Here is a 15,797-nt window from a genome sequence, read left to right on the forward strand (position 1 = left end):
GAAGATCAGGATAAGGCACCTTGTGCTCTGGGAAAACTGACAGAACCTGCCCTCAGACAGACATTTCCAGCAGAAAATTTTATGAACTCAGTTTTTTTGCATCTTCTCATACTTAGAAGAGCACTAAAACCATTAACCAAGATATCTGTTCCTTGTGAATAGCAGAAAACTTCTACCAAGACGTGTGCTTGGTTTGCCTGTAGCCCTTTGCCACAATCATGCATATGCTGGTCTCCCCTCTTACCTCTTTGGAACAGTCCTGAGAGCTCTAGGAAAGACTGTCACCTGGGTTATAATCCTCATGTTTGCTTGAGTAAAATTTCCATTTCTTTCTTAGATTGACCACTGATTAAGTTTTTCATCAACACTCTAAAGTTTCAAGTTACCAAAAAGGTTTGGAGAAACTAGTTTTTTCTTAATTTATTTTTTTTTAATTGAAGGATAATTGCTTTACAATATTGCATTGGTTTCTGCCATACATCAACATGAATCAGCCATAGGTGTACCTATGTCCTCTCCCTCTTTAAGTAGGCATACCATAAAACATAACTGTTCTTAAAGAGTTCAACTAAAAAGTCCCATCCCATTTATATGTACTTGTTCTCAACAATTATGTTTTGATTGCCCATGAAAACTTTGTGATACAACATTGTAAATCAACTCTATTTCAGTTAAAAAAAAAATAGGAGAGAGAAAAGGGGAGAAAACTCAGACTATCAGTGCCAATAAACAGCCTCTACAAATGGAAAAACAAACCAAAACAAAGAAAATTCGTGAAACGTTAAACAGGGTCAACCATCATCCCAAGCTGTTAATTGCTGACAAATGTTGTAACAGAGATAACACAACTTACTTAACTAGTAAACCCAGGTAGAATAAACATTTTATTTTTAATTTGATAACTCCATAGCTGTGTCTATTTAAATCAATAACTTCAAATTTGCTTTTCTTTACTAGAGATTAATCTTAGGTCATGTGAACTTGAAAAACAATTGGTTAGCTTTTACTACGTTTAGAAATATAATTCATAAGTGCTTACATTTAAGCCGGTTAATTAGAGCTCTCTGTCAGTTAGATTTTCCATGAGGGAGTCTTTTCAGCAGTTTGAACTTTTAAAATGCCCTCTCCTCTCCCTTGCCTATCCCCCCACCTCCAACCCCAGCCTTTTTTGTTTAAGTTACCTGATTGAATTAACTAGGCTCAGGTCCTTGTGGGCTGTATTTACATCTCTGATTTGTAGAGATTTGCAGGACAAATATAGTTGCTTTTAATTCTTCAAAGAACTGAACTATGGGACTTCAGTGGTGGTCCAGTGGTTAGTGGACATGGTCCACTGGTCCGGGAAGATTTCACAGGCTGCAGAGCAACTAAGCCGGTGCACCGCAACTCTGAAGCCCACCTGCCCTAGAGCCCATGCTCGGCAACAAGAGAAGCCGCCACAATGAGATGCTCAAACTCCAACTCGGGAAAGCCTGTGCGCAACAAAGAAGACCCAGAACAGCCATAAAAAAGAAAAAAGAAAAAAGAACTGGATGCCACCAAAATGACATCAAAAGATTGATCTGCTCAACTACATTGTCTTTAATTTGTTTCTTTCTATCAGCAGGAAGATCTCTGACTAAAATGGAAGTAAAACGATTTCTATGTTCTAGAACTTCAGGGTTCAGTGTATCATGCCTTCAAAAAGTTTGAACAAGGCATTTAATAAAGGCCTTCTCTACTGAGCACACAAATCAAACCCAGACAAATTTATACTAGGAGTAAAAGTCTCTGTTATTGCTTCTAATAGCCCCTGAATACTAGCCCCTGTTTTTACTTCACACTGGCCTTAGGTAACTCTATTGCTCCCCTTCAGTATTTTTAAGTAACACTTCCTGAAGGGCATATTTGTGTGCCCTGTTTTATAATGCCAGGCAGGGGAAGCAATTCCCAGGGAGACATAGGTCTGTCTTCACAATGAAGTGAAAGTTGAAGTGAAAGTTGCTCAGTCGTGTCCAACTCTTTGTGACCCCACGGACTGTATAGTCCGTGGAATTCTCCAGGCCAGAATACTGGAGTGGGTAGCCTTTCCCTTCTCCAGGGGATCTTCCCAACCCAGGGATCAAACCCAGGTCTCCCGCATTGCAGGCGGATTCTTTACCAGCTGAGCCACAAGGGAAGCCCAATCATCTTAACATAAAGCCTGTTAGAATACACCAATTTTCTTATAAGCTTCGTATCTCAGTTCCATCAGCTCTTAGACCTTTAACTTTAGTCTCCATGAGGATCCCATGAAAAGTCTCGGTCTTAAAAGGAGTTTCAGAAACTTTTCCTTTCTATCCCCCATTTTATCCACTCCTATATAAACAGCTTTGTGGGGTCGAGTCAAGGGACCCAGGCTCTTCAATCTTTAACTTGATTAATTGGTCTAAATAACTGTTGTCCCAAGCAATTGTTGTTAGCCTTCTCAGTGTAATTTTTTCTTCTTTCTCAGTGTAATTTTTTCCTCCTTCTCAGTGTAATTTTTACCTCTTCCAGCTTTTAAAATTTCTCCAAACTGGGGTAAATAAAGAGGACTTGCTTGGGCCCTTTAATGTTGGGGGACAATTGGAGGGGGCTCATTTGACCTATCCAACCTTAGATAGTGCTGTATCAAAGCCTTTGTTTTAATCCCATCAACATCCATTTTATCTCATTTCTTAATAGCCTTCTAAAGATTTCCATCTTGTTGGAGCAAGTCCCATGATTTTCCCCTTAATAACCCTTCCTATTCTCTTGTTAATTAACCTAACATTAATCAACCAATTTTTTTTTTGTTTGTTTTCTTTGGTGGGGGAGTGAAAGAGCTGGTTTATTTTTTTCACCCATTTCTTTTTATTTTTAATTCTTATTTTATATTGGAGTATAGCTGATTAACAATGTTAATGTTTTCTGTTTTGTATTTTTAGTGTGAGAGAGTCCTTTTATTCTTTTTTTTTATTGGCTACACCACTTGGCTTGTGGGATCTTAGATCGCCAACCAGGAATTGAACCCAGGGCCCTCAGCAGTGAGAGCTTGGAGTGCTAATCATTGGACTGACAGAGGATTGGGCTTCCCTGGTAGCTCAGTTGGTAAAGAATCCGCCCACAATGCAGGAGACCCCAGTTGGATTCCTGGGTTGGAAAGATCCCCTGGAGAAGGGAAAGGCTACCCACTAAAATATTCTGGCCTAGAGAATTCCATAAACTATACAGTCCATGGGGTCGAAAAGAGTCAGACACAACTGAACGACTTTCACTTTCAATGTTTATATTGGCATCTGTAAGACCCATTGAGATGAAGCTGAGACCACAAATTCAAATAGGCTTCCCAAACAGGTTTTTTTTTTTTTTTTAAACTATAGGCTTTCTTAAAGTAAGCCATTATATTTCTTTGTATTCATTTTTAATTTACTCTTTCCATACGTACCAATTAAACAGCTGTTTATGATTAGAGCTCTCTAAAAATTTACCAATTTAGAAGTTTTTTCCAATTGAAAGGATCCATCATCTGACCATTGACAAAAAGGATCTGAATGATGACTCAAACCAATAAGATGCAAGAGGTGTTCCCACAGGAGAGTGCAAAGGATGAAGCCCTCACAAGATCTGGGAAGTTTATTCCTTCCCTTCTGCTTCCCCCTGCCACCCTCAATAATCTATAAAGTTAAGGCCTTCATACAAGCAGATGCAATGAAGGTTGAAATGAAAAAAGTCCTTATAGATTAGGACCCCTTATGACCAACTCCCTGGAAAACAGGCACGCCAGGCAAAACGACTGCTCAGAATCCCAGTCTGTTTGACTGGATGCCAAATGTACACTGCATGAGTACTTTCTGGGTGGAAGAGACCAGAGAGATTTTTCTCACTGGTCAACAAACCAAGCCCTCAAGACACAGAACAGGATGCTTAAGAAGATCAGGTAGAATATTTACATCTCAAAGGCACAGGGAGATAATGCAAGTTCCTCCTAAAAGGACTTTTTCTCCTTTAAGATTAGAGTGTTGAAAAAACGTTTTAAAAAAATGACCAAAATAATCACAGACATTTTTTTGCATGTTTATTTTCTTTGTTTTTAATATAACTTATTTAACTACAAATTTACAGAAGCGAATTTTTGATAACAAATGTTAAAATGTTTTAAACAGCTGACTTGCAACATTCCTGAAAATTACCAGTGGACTCTTGTGAGCTGGTAGGAGATGGCCTTAACAAACCACTGACCCATTCCCAGAAGCCTCTGTATTCTTGCTCCAATCTGGATTGATTGATGTCTACAGTTACTGCAGGGTTATCATATTAGAATTTTCATTTTGATTTTCTTTTTTTAAATTTCTCTTTGCTTTATTATACTCCCTCATCTTGCTGGAGTACATCCTCAAGTAACTCACAAAGAAGTTACCTTTTATATAAGGAGTAAGAAGAAGAACAAAATTTCTGGGTTCTTGTATGCTTGATGATATTCTTATTTTCTTTTTAATTTAATTATTTTTTTTAATTGAAGGATAATTGCTTTACAGAATTTTGTTGTTTTCTGTCAAATCTCAATATGAATCAATCATAGATATATATATATCTCCTCTGTTTTGAGGCTTCCCTGGTGGCTCAGAGGCTAAAGCGTTTGTCTGCAATGCAGGAGACCCGGATTTGATCCCTGGGTTGGGAAGATCCCCTGGAGAAAGAAATGGCAACCCACTCCAGTATTCTTGCCTGGAGAATCCCACGGACAGAGGAGCCTGGCGGGCTACAGTCCATGGGGTCGCAAAGAGTCGGACACGAATGAGTGACTTCACACACACACCTCTGTTTTGAAACTACCTTCCATCTCCCTCCTTAGCCCACCCCTCTAGGTTGATACAGAACCCCTGTTGGAGTTTCCTGAGTCATACAGCAAATTCCCATTGGCTATCTATTTTACATATGCTAATGTAAATTTTGACAGTTTATTGTCATCCACACAGTCATATTATGATCGACACAGTCAAAGGCTTTGGCATAGTCAATAAAGCAGAAATTGATGTTTTTCTGGAACTCTCTTGCTTTTTCAATGATCCAGCAGATGTTGGCAATTTGATCTCTGGTTCCTGTGCCTTTTCTAAAACCAGCTTGAACATCTGGAAGTTCACGGTTCATGTATTGCTGAAGCCTGGCTTGGAGAATTTTGAGCATTACTTTACTAGCGTGTGATATGAGTGCAATTGTGCGGTAGTTGGAGCATTCTTTGGCATTGCCTTTCTTTGGGATTGGAATGAAAACTGACCTTTTCTAGTACTGTGGCCACTGCTGAGGTTTCCAAATTTGCTGGCATATTGAGTGCAGCACTTTCACAGCATCATCTTTCAGGATTTGAAATAGCTCAGCTGGAATTCCATCACCTCCACTAGCTTTGTTTGTAGTGATGCTTTCTAAGGCCCATTTGACTTCACATTCCAGGATGTCTGGCTCTAGGTCAGTGATCACACCATCGTGATTATCTGGGTCGTGAAGATCTTTTTTGTACAGGTCTTGTGTATTCTTGCCACCTCTTCTTAATATCTTCTGCTTCTGTTAGGTCCATACCATTTCTGTCCTTTATCGAGCCCATCTTTGCATGAAATGTTCCCTTGGTATCTCTGATTTTCTTGAAGAGATCTCTAGTCTTTCCCATTCTGTTGTTTTCCTCTATTTCTTTGCATTGATTGCTGAAGAAGGCTTTCTTATCTCTTCCTGCTATTCTTTGGAACTCTGCATTCAGATGCTTATATCTTTCCTTTTCTCCTTTGCTTTTCGCTTCTCTTCTTTTCACAGCTATTTGTAAGGCCTCCCCACACAGCCATTTTGCTTTTTTGCTTTTCTTGTCCATGGGGATGGTCTTGATCCCTGTCTCCTGTACAGTGTCAGAAACTTCAGTCCATAGTTCATCAGGCACTCTATCAAATCTAGGCCCTTAAATCTATTTCTCACTTCCACTGTATAATCATAAGGGATTTGATTTAGATCATACCTGAATGGTCTAGTGGTTTTTCCCTACTTTCTTCAATTTAAGTCTGAATTTGGTAATAAGGAGTTCATGATCTGAGCCACAGTCAGCTCCCGGTCTTGTTTTTGTTGACTGTATAGAGCTTCTCCATCTTTGGCTGCAAAGAATATAATCAATCTGATTTCAGTGTTAACTATCTGGTGATGTCCAGGTGTAGAGTCTTCTCTTGTGTTGTTGGAAGAGGGTGTTTGCTATGACCAGTGCATTTTCTTAGCAAAACTCTATTAGTCTTTGCCCTGCTTCATTCCATATTCCAAGGCCAAATTTGCCAGTTACTCCAGGTGTTTCTTGACTTCATACTTTTGCCTTCCAGTCCCCTATAATGAAAAGGAGATCTTTTTTGGGTGTTAGTTCTAAAAGGTCTTGTAGGTCTTCATAGAACCGTTCAACTTCAGCTTCTTCAGCGTTACTGGTTGGGGCATAGACTTGGATTACTGTGATATTGAATGGTTTGCCTTGGGAACGAACAGAGATCATTCTGTCGTTTTTGAGATTGCATCCAAGTACTGCATTTCGGACTCTTTTGTTGACCATGATGGCTACTCCATTTCTTCTGAGGGATTCCTGCCTGCAGTAGTAGATATAATGGTCATCTGAGTTAAATTCACCCATTCCAGTCCATTTGAGTTTTCTGATTCCTAGAATGTCGACATTCACTCTTGCCATCTCCTGTTTGACCACTTCCAATTTGCCTTGATTCATGGACCTGACATTCCAGGTTTCTATGCAATATTGCTCTTTACAGCATCAGACCTTGCTTCTATCACCAGTCACATCCACAACTGGGTATTGTTTTTGCTGTGGCTCTATCCCTTCATTCTTTCTGGAGTTATTTCTCCACTGATCTCCAGTAGCATATTGGGCACCTACTGACCTGGGGAGTTCCTCTTTCAGTATCCTATCATTTTGCCTTTTCATACTGTTCATGGGGTTGTCAAAGCAGGAATATTGAAGTGGTTTGCCATTCCCTAAGCTGGTTTTAGAAAAGGCAGATGAACCACAGATCAAATTCCCAACATCTGCTGTATCATTGAAAAAGCAAGAGAGTTCCAGAAAAACATCTATTTATGCTTTATTGACTATGCCAAAGCCTTTGACTGTGTGGATCACAATAAACTGTGGAAAATTCTGAAAGAGATGGGAATACCAGACCACTTGACCTGCCTCTTGAGAAATTTGTATGCAGGTCAGGAAGCAACAGTTAGAACCTGACGTGGAACAACAGACTGGTTCCAAATAGGAAAAGGAGTATATCAAAGCTGTATATTGTCACCCTGCTTATTTAACTTCTTTGCAGAGTACATCATGAGAAACGCTGGACTGGAAGAAACACAAGCTGGAATCAAGATTGCTGGGAGAAATATCAATAACCTCAGATATGCAGATGACACCACCCTTATGGCAGAAAGTGAAGAGGAACTCAAAAACCTCTTGATGAAAGTGAAAGTGGAGAGTGAAAAAGTTGGCTTAAAGCTCAACATTCAGAAAATAAAGATCATGGCATCTGGTCCCATCACTTCATGGGAAATAGATGGGGAAACAGTGGAAACAGTGTCAGACTTTATTTTTGGGGGCTCCAAAATCACTGCAGATGGTGACTGCAGCCATGAAATTAAAAGACGCTTACTCCTTGGAAGGCAAGTTATGACCAACCTAGATAGCATATTCAAAAGCAGAGACATTACTTTGCCAACAAAGGTTCGTCTAGTCAAGGCTATGGTTTTTCCTGTGGTCATGTATGGATGTAAGAGTTGGACTGTGGAGAAGGCTGAGCGCTGAAGAATTGATGCTTTTGAACTGTGGTGTTGGAGAAGACTCTTGAGAGTCCCTTGGACTGCAAGGAGATCCAACCAGTCCATTGTGAAGGAGATCAGCCCTGGGATTTCTTTGGAAGGAATGATGCTAAAGCTGAAACTCTAGTACTTTGGCCACCTCATGCGAAGAGTTGACTCATTGGAAAAGACTCTGATGCTGGGAGGGATTGGGGGCAGGAGGAGAAGGGGACGACAGAGGATGAGATGGCCGGATGGCATCACTGACTCAATGGACGTGAGTCTGGGTGAACTCCGGGAGTTGGTGATGGACAGGGAGGCCTGGCGTGCTGCGATTCATGGGGTTGCAAAGAGTTGGACACGACTGAGTGACTGAACTGAACTGAATGTAAATTTCCTGTTACTCTTTCCATACATTTCACTCTCTCCTCCCCTCTCCCTATGTCCATAAGTCTATTCTGTATATGTTTTTCCATTGCTGCTCTGTAAATAAAATTCTTCAGTACCATTTTTCTAGATTCCATATATATGTGTTAGAATATGATATTTATCTTTCTCCTTCTGACTTACTTCAGTCTCTATAATAGGTTCTAGTTTTATCCACCTCACTAGAACTGACTCAAATGCATTCCTTTTTATGGTTGAGTAATATTCCATTGTGTATATGTACTGCAATTTCTTTATCCATTCATCTGGCAGTGGACATCTAGGTTGTTTCCAAGTTCTAGCTATTGTAAATAGTGCTGCAATGAACAATGGGATACATGTGTTTTTTTCAATTTTGGTTTCCTCAGGGTATATGCCTGGGAGTGGGATTGCTGGGTCATATGGTGGCATCACCTACTCAATGGACATGAGTTTGAGTAAGCTCCAGGAGTTGGTGATGGACAGGGAAGCCTGGTGTAGTGCAGTCCATGGGGTCACAAAGACTGAGCGACTGAGAGACTGAACTGAACTGAACTGATGGTGGCTTTATTTCTAGCTTTTTAAGGAATCTCCATACTGTCTCCACAGTGGCTGTATGAATTTACATTCCCACCAACAGTGCAAGAGCATTCCCTTTTCTCCACACCCTCTCCAGCATTTATTGTTTGTAGACTTTTTTATGATGGCCATTCTGACTGGTGTGAGGTGATATCTCACTGTATTTTTGATTTGCATTTCTCTAATAATGAGTGATGCTGAGCATCTTTTCATGTGTTTGTTAGCCATCTGTATGTCTTCTTTGGAAAAATGTCTCTTCAGGTCTTTTTCCCACTTTTTGATTGGGTTGTTTGTTTTTCTGGTATTGAGTTTATGAGCTGCTTGTATATTTTGGAAATTAATCCTTTGTCAGTTTCATTTGCTATTATTTTCTCCCATTCTGAAGGTTGTCTTTTCACCTTGCTTAAAGTTGCCTTTGCTGTGCAAAAGCTTTTAAGTTTAATCAGGTCCCACTTGTTTACTTTTGTTTTTATTTCCATTACTCTAGGAGATGAGTCATAGAGGATCTTTGATTTATGTCAAGTGTTCTGCCTATGTTTTCCTCTAAGAGTTTTATAGTTTCTTGTCCTATATTTAGGTGTCTAATCCATTTTGAGTTTATCTTTGTGTATGGTGTTAGGAAGTGTTCTAGTTTCATTCTTTTACATGTAACTGTCCAGTTTTCCCAGCTCCATTTATTGAAGAGGCTGCCTTTGCCCCATTGTATATTCTTGCCTCCTTTGTCAAAAATAAGGTACCCATAGGTGCATGGGTTTATTTCTGGGCTTTCTATCTTGTTTCATTGGTCTATAGTTCTGTTTTTGTGCCAGGACCATACTGTCTTGATGACTGTAGCTTTGTAGTATAATTTGAAGTCAGGAAGGTTGATTCCTCCAGCTCCATTCTTCTTTCTCAAGACTGCTTTGTCTATTTAGGGTCTTTTGTGTTTCCATATGAATTGTGAAATTTTTTGTTCTAGTTCTGAATCAGAGACATTTTAATCAGTGCTTTAGAAATATTGTTGCCTTCTGAGGGGAATCAGTTTCAGTGTTATAAAAAGGAAGTTCAGGGACAGGTGGATAGCAAGGAGAGGATACTGTGGACACTTAGAGGAACTGGGAGGAACAGAAGGAGGGGCCCAGCCTGCATCAGTGGCCTTTTGAAATTTTGATATGTTTTCAAGCAGGTTTTTGTTGGTGTCCTACAAAGAAATTACATTATTAGTTCCTCTTTTAGAAGCTAAATGTAATCAAACTAAACATTTCATTCAGTCTATCTGACTTTATAGCTGGCTTTCTCTAGTTGTATATGCAAAAAAAAAAAAAAAGCCACCAAAGGTCAAAAGAACTCTATCTTGGCTAGTTTAGGGTGACATCTCCTTCAGTATAACTTTCCCATGTAAGTAAGTACTTGCAAGTGCAAACTCTGTGTATCATACATGAACCTGGCTGGTGTGTTATTTGAAGGTTGGAGTCCCTTGGACTGCAAGGAGATCAAACCAGTCAGTCTTAAGGAAATCAACCCTGAATATTCACTGGAAGGACTGATGCTGCAGTTGAAACTCCAATACTTTGGCCACCTGATGTGAAGAACTGACTCATTGGAAAAGAGTCTGATGCTGGGAGGGATTGAGGGCAGGAGGAGAAGGGGACGACAGCATGGTGAGATGGCTGGATGGCATCACTGACTCGATGGACGTGAGTCTGAGTGAACTCCGGGAGTTGGTGATGGACAGGGAGGCCTGGCATGCTGCCTTTAGTTCTCACAAATTACAACTTGTTTACATCCAAACCGATCCATCCCTATTGACAAACTGTACCACAACCTGGTAGTTCCTCTTTGGCTCCACTGGGCAGCCTGTCCCTCTTCCTCAGTGAGTGGTGGCTTCTGATAAAGCAGCTGAGACTCAGAGGCAGGAGGTGATCTGGGCCCAGGAAGTCAGGTTGCCCATTTCCCTGGCACAGCCCTAGAGGTGTCTCTAACCTCATAGGAGCATCCAGAGGGTGCAGTGAGGAAGAGAGAGGGACTTGATGCACTTCCCTAACTTTTGCTGAGTCCTGACCCTGTGCCTGGCACTGATCCAGAGCAGGACCCATAATAGTGGACAAGATAGGTCACAGCTTGGCCCTCATGGGGCTTGCTTTGCAGGGGGAGACAGACAATAAGGAAACAAGTATAATTCATGGTAAGAGAGTGAGAAACAACATGGAGAAAGACGGAGCAGAGCAAGGGGAAAAGTGATATGGATGGGTGGACTGTTTTAAGCTGAGGGTCAGGTACCCTCTTTGAGGAGGGACATCTGAGCCTGGGAGCCACAGGGCCATGTGGGGAAGGAGCATTCAAGGCAGAGGGAGCAGGACGTGCAAAGGCCCTGAGGCTGGTGTGTTCCAGGGACAAGAGAGAAGCGAGTATGCCCAGAGGAAATGAAAAAAGGGAGCATTGCTGGAGATGCTTTTGAAGAGGAACCCAAGGGCCAGGCCTGTTGTAGACTGTTGCAATAGGTACTGGGTGATGCTGTCCCAATCTGTCTTCATGCAGGACCAAAGGGCTTATTTGCCCAGCTTTTGGATGTGCTGCCAACTGACAGACATCAGCTATCAGCCCTCTTCTTCATTACCCAATGTCATTCCCTTTTCCTGAGTAACACATGCAATGACTGACCAATATCAAGGTGTAAAGTGCCAAGACCCCAATTTTAGGTGACTCTGGAAGCCTGTGATAGCTTCAGAGTTCCCCACACCTTTGTTAAGCTGCATTGCAGCTCATCTGTCTTTCTGCTTGGCCTGACTTCGTCTCCTATCTGCGGTGAGGATCCTAAAAATCCTCCCTAATAAACCTATATAGTAACCCGTGATGATGTATTGGGAGTGGTCCATGAAAGCAGATGCTAAGGTAGGATTTAGAGCTGGCTCACCTGCTGCCCGCCTGGAAATGAGTGCCCTGTCACTGCTGGTATATAGTGCAGGTGCCCTGACGCAACAGAGAAGGGCAGTTATTAAGATATTCACCAGTGGAGTATGGGTTTGGCTTATTTGTGGAAAGGAACACACAAGGCATTGGAAAAACGTGGGCAACTCTGTAATTGTAAGAACAGTGAAATTGGATGCTTGTTGTTAGGCTTTATTGATTCTTTTGAAAAAAGACAAGAAATAGTGAAATGGTCAGTTCAGTTCAGTTCAGTCACTCAGTCATGTCCTACTCTTTGCGACCCCATGAACTGCAGCACGCCAGGCCTCCCTGTCCATCACCAACTCCCGGAGTCCACCCAAACCCATGTCCATTGTGTCAGTAATGCCATCCAACCATCTCATCCTCTGTCATCCCCTTCTCCTCCTGCCCTCAATCTTTCCCAGCATCAGGGTCTTTTCCAATGAGTCAGCTCTCCACATCAGGTGGCCAAAGTATTGGAGTTTCAGCTTCAGCATCAGTCCTTCCAATGAACACCCAGGACTGATCTCCTTTAGGATGGACTGGTTGGATGTCCTTGCAGTCCAAGGGACTCTCAAGAGTCTTCTCCAACACCACAGTTCAAAAGCATCCGTTTTTCGGCCCTCAGCTTTCTTTATAGTCCAAATGGTCAACCACCAATTAAAAGTTAAGCATAGGGTACCTCTCTGGTGGTCCAGTGGCTAAGACTCCATGTTCCCAATCAGGGGGCCTGTGTTCGATCCCTGGTCAGGGAACTAGATCCTACATGCTGCAACTATGACCTGGTGCAGCCAAATAAATAAGTATATAAATAATTTTTTTTTTTTTTTTAAAGATGCTACAGGCGAAACAGGAGTTAAAAAACCAAGTTGTCCACTTCATTCCTGCCTGGAGTCTGGGGGAAAAGGTGACAAGCCCTCTCTAGGGTTAGAGACTCTTGTTCAAGGCCTGGGGTGAAGGTCAGTCATTGCTGCATAGCCTTGAAGTGGGAGGAAAGACCACAGTGTGGGCTCTTACATACTGATAGCTAAAATAAAAGAATCTAAAGCTGAGCTCTGAAGAATTGATGCTTTTGAACTGTGGTGTTGGAGAAGACTCTTGAGAGTCCCTTGGACTGCAAGGAGATCCAACCAGTCCATCCTAAAGGAGATCATTCCTGGGTGTTCATTTCGAAGGACTGATGTTGAAGCTGAAACTCCAATACTTTGGCCACCTGATGCAGAGTGCTGACTCATTTGAAAAGACCCTGATGCTGGGAAAGATTGAGGGCAGGAGAAGAAGGGGATGACAGAGGATGAGATGGTTGGATGGCATTACTGACACAATGGACATGGGTTTGGCTGGACTCCAGAAGTTGGTGATGGACAGGGAGGCCTGGTGTGCTGCAGTACATGGGGTTGCAAAGAGTTGGACACGACTGAGCAACTGAACTGAACTAACCAATGATAGAATCCTGGGCCCCCTGAAGTAGAAGCAAAGAGTTCTAATGATTGGACTACCAGGGCAGTCCCTGTCCAATCTTATTAAAATGTTTCTTGAATCAAGCCTTTGCCCAATAAGAGATTTAATAGTGCTTGGAGACTACAGTATATCCCATTTCTCCTTTTATTTTTCTTGGTTTCTCTTTCTCACCCTACTGTAACAAACTGCTGCAAGTCTTTATGAAAATATCTGAGCGGTGTTTTGGAATGGAATTATTTGGAGTTACTGAAAGCGTTCCATCACATTATTATGGGTTATATTTGCATATAATGGAGAAGGCAATGGCACCCCGCTCCAGTACTCTTGCTTGGAAGATCCCATGGATGGAGGAGCCTGATAGGCTGCAGTCCGTGGGGTCGCTAAGAGTCAGACACGACAGAGCGACTTCACTTTCACTTTTCACTTTGATGCATTGGAGAAGGAAATGGCAACTCATTCAAGTGTTCTTGCCTGGAGAATCCCAGGGATGGGGGAGTCTGATGAGCTGCTGTCATGGGGTCGCACAGAGTCGGACACGACTGAAGCGGCTTAGCAGCAGCAGCAGCAGCATTTGCATGTAAGGAGGAAAGTTATCACCAAAGCATGCTTACTTCATGATTTGTGAACTGGGTATAGTCGATGTATCTGTCATTGTTTTTTGTCAGTGTCTCTCAAAACACCATGTATTAAGTTGATCAGTTCATATTCTCTTATTGGTGGTACAGTGGTGGCCTCCCAAATCAGAACCTGAGGCCTGATGTGCCCTTCCCTTCCTGGGGCCCACCTATGTGTTCCGTTGAGTCAGGGGCCACTCTGTCGCGGTACCTCTCTGTACCTAGCTGCTGCTATCTCACCAGACTGGCCAGCTCCTGCTGCTCACCCCCTGCACAAGCCAGCAGGCAGGAGCTCTGCTCTGGGGGGCGCCAGCTTGGGGCCACCTCGGACGTCACAGACTGGCTGTTGGGGTCAGAGGTGGGCTGAGCCCACAGCACTCACTGACTCAGACAGTGATCATGCTTGATTGACTAGTCGAGAACCTCTACATGGCCACCATGGTCTTGGCCGCTTGCATGCCTGGTTCCACCAAGGGCTGGCAGCTGACATTGCTGGAAGGGCCAGGGTACTTCTTTCTACCCGGCTGCTTCCTGGAGCCGCCCCTTTCTGCTCCACGTGCAGTGGCAGTGAAGCAGGCACCAGCTGTAGCAGCCCTGCTCATCCATTGGCTCGCGCAACAGTGGGCCCCTCCCCCAAGCAAGCAACAGTTAGTGAACAACGTCAACTAACTTCCCAGGTGGCGCTAGTGGTAAAGATCCCGCCTAGACTCCATTGAATACCTGGGTCGGCAAGATCCCCTGGAGGAGGGGACAGCAACCCACTCCAGTATTCTTGTATGGAGAATACCATGGACAGAAGAATCTGGTAAGTTAGGATCCATGGGGTCGCAAAAGAGTCAGACACAACTGAAATTGACTTAGCACAGCACAGTTACCCTTGGTGGCTTGGCTTAGCCACTGGATGGTGCCAAAGTGGGTCCCTTCCCCAACTTGTAATACAGAAGGAGCCTGAATTTGGACTGAAGGAAGATGGTTTTTTGAGATGCTAGTCTGCCATCTTGGTCTCCTAGCTTTCCGATTAAAGTTATTAATTCTTGTCCCAACAACTGGTTTCCTGATTTATTATCCTGTTGTGCAACCAGCGGAAGGAACTTGGGCTCAATAATAGTGGTACCTGTTTGTTCCTTTCCTTTTTATGGACATGAATGATGGCTGTGGAGAGTTCTAGGCCATCAAGCAAATTTTTGCTATTACAATCATGCATCTTGAAATAATGGAGCTGTAGTTCTTATGGGGACATCTTCTGCTTCTGGTTTGTTGGTGACACCTTCCAGATGCTCCATAAAACATGCTTGATAGTGCACTCAGTTCTTAATCAGGCCCAGTCTGCCAGGATGGGAGAAGCGGGCCCTAGTTCCTTGAGCCTGGCACCTGCTACACAAAAGTTCCAGGGCAGGCTGCACAGGAAGTGAGTTCTGAGCAGCCGCAGAGGTCTCATGTCAGCGGTACCTCTTTTAGTTAAACCTCTTTAAGCACAGAGAAAACCTCTTATTGGGAATTTGAAACTCTGATCTGTTACTGAATTGGTTGGACCTGCGCCAGTGTCCTAGCACCCAGCAACACCCCTTGTCTTGGCCAGGGAAGTTCTTTTTTCCATAATATTTGCACAGCCAATAATGAAACCGATGCTAAGACTGGAAGGACACAAGCTTTATTCAATGGCCAAGGATGGAGTGGGAACCTGGTTCACAAATCAACTTCTCAACTAGCTTAGGGAGGAGACACCATTTATATAGGAGAGTTGAGGTAAAATAGGGGAACTGGAAGTAGCAGGAGGAATATTCATGACTAATCTGAGAACAGAGGTGTCGTTTGGACAGGAACTGAGGCAATACTCCTTTTCAGTCCTTGTCTGGGCATTTCCAGCTGTTGGCATGGCGATTGTCCATCATCTTAGCGCTGGTGGGTGTGTCACTTAACATATGCTAATATATTACAATGAGCACACAATAAGGCTCAGGGTCTACTAGAAGGCAAATCTTCCACTATCTTAGGCCTTATTAGTTCTAATCAGTTCTGGTTTATTTCTTCTCGGCTTTTCTG

At 42.7% G+C, this 15,797-nt stretch overlaps 1 pseudogene; it reads right to left on the reverse strand.

Annotated features, from left to right (window-relative positions):
- Window positions 1-13,733: 13,733 nt before the first annotated feature.
- Window positions 13,734-15,037, reverse strand: LOC102274956 (multiple coagulation factor deficiency protein 2 homolog pseudogene; annotated as a pseudogene).
- Between the last annotated feature and the right edge of the window lie 760 nt (window positions 15,038-15,797).

This window comes from Bos mutus, chromosome 26 (genome assembly GCF_027580195.1).
Source record: "Bos mutus isolate GX-2022 chromosome 26, NWIPB_WYAK_1.1, whole genome shotgun sequence".
Lineage (NCBI taxonomy): Eukaryota > Metazoa > Chordata > Mammalia > Artiodactyla > Bovidae > Bos > Bos mutus.